Here is a 2,060-nt window from a genome sequence, read left to right on the forward strand (position 1 = left end):
ATAATACAGTTATTGAACATACTAGTAACAGTTTCCTGACTATTAGCAGTATCAACTACTAACTCATCATTAAGTATCACAGAATCCAGACATGCAGTTCGAGCAAACAATGGTGATACAAATGAAAAGTTTTCACCAGAATCAAATAACACCTTAGCACGTATTGAATTCAGAAGAAATGTATCTGTTAGTACATCCGGCGATGCTTCTGCCGTGTTCTTAGTCATTTGGAAGGATCGTCCCCGTGCCCCTCCTTGCCATCCTCTATTTACAGTAGGCCTTCCCCGAGTACCCGACGCATTACTCGCCATCGTTAACTGCGGAGTTCTTAACAATGGACAATTCGGTCAACTATGATCCGGAGAATTACAATTAAAACACCTTCTGTTAGCTGGGCAGTTTCCAGACAGATGGCCTGCTTTGCCACACTTATAACATTTCCTTGGGTCCATCTTGCATTCACCATGATGAACCTGTCGGCACTGTGAGCAGACATTCTCACCGATCTTTTGTTCCGATCTGTTATCATATCTTACAATTTTCGGCCCTCGGAAAGATGAAGGCCCCTCCCATTTTTTTTTTCTCTACCACCTTTCCTTCTGATTGCCTGTTCTTATTTCGTTCGGTTACTTCGGCTGCATCTACCGTCAATGGAAAGGTATTGGGGTTCATAGCAATAACAAATTCTGTAATTGACGATTTCAAACCCCAAATATACCTTTCTATCTTCCTGGATTCAGTCGAAACATAATGTTCAGCAAAATGAGAGTATTTAATGAATCTTTCAATATACTCCCGAACTATTCCATTTCCTTGTTCTAGTTTCAGGAAATCTTCCTCCATTTGTCTCACTGCTGTTTTAGGACAAAATTGATTCTTGAATCGATCCACGAATTCTACCCAAGACAGAGTCTGTAAAACATCCGTTCTGGTAGACGATTCAACTTCCCACCAGAATAAAGCATTTAACTTTAATATAGAAACAACAAATCAAACTTTATCTATTTCTGGACACCGAATGGTGTTAAATACAGATTCCATCTCTTTAATCCAGTACATAGCTTTCACTGGATCTCTCTCCCCAGAAAAGGTTGGTGGTTTGCATGCTAAAAACATCTTAATATCTCATTCCTTGTTGTGGGTGATTGGAGCAGAGGCATGAACTTCCACTCTTTCCATTTCTACCCTAGCCGGTATTCCCATAATAGATGTAAGAGTTTCCTGCAATTTCCCATTTCCTCTGCCAACATATCTCTGGTTATATATTCTGGGTGTGGCACCGACCTTTCCTAAACATTCCTAGAGTGGGATTCTTCATGTTCAGAATGTATTTCGGTCCGACCCCTTCCCTGAGACTGACTTCTTCCTCTGCCTCGTCCCCTTGTTCTTCCCCGACCTCTATTTGCAGACATGCTAATTGGAAGATTAACAGGTGATTCTTCTCTTTTCTCAGATTCTGGACGAGCCACTCTTTCAGATCTTCTAGTTCGGCTAGACATCTGCAGAGTTTAATGTTAATAATCACGTATTCACATTCCCAAATATAATGAAGTATTCAAGTTTAGATGTGTACCTGTAAATTCATAATTACAATGGCCAGATGTAATTAAAATTTACCTTACACACTCTTCTTTTAACCCATCATATTTATTTCCAATGGTGCTAACTATGTCCGGGACCCTTAACATGAAATAAAACAGTTTAAGTCTAGGTATCATGCCGTTAAATACCTAAATCTCTTAAATTCAGGCTCTGATACCATTCTGTAACGCCCCAACCCTCACATTACATAAAACACATATTTCATACAAAAGAAATACATGATATGATCCCATTTAGGTCCCTTAGTACAAGAATCTATTATAACCAAATACAAGGTCCAAAAATTCCAATACATTTCTTGTACTAATCAATCAAAACTGTACATCACTACAGATCTTCAAGCAGAAATGCATATAGGAAAATATCAAATTTTCTCTTTTTCCTTACAGTCCGAACCTCCTGCAATACATAGTTAAAATCACAAAACGAGGGTTAGACCAAAAGGTCTAGTGAGATAC

This window comes from Cynara cardunculus (assembly GCF_001531365.2).
Source record: "Cynara cardunculus var. scolymus isolate 2C chromosome LG 1, CcrdV1, whole genome shotgun sequence".
Classification (NCBI taxonomy): domain Eukaryota; kingdom Viridiplantae; phylum Streptophyta; class Magnoliopsida; order Asterales; family Asteraceae; genus Cynara; species Cynara cardunculus.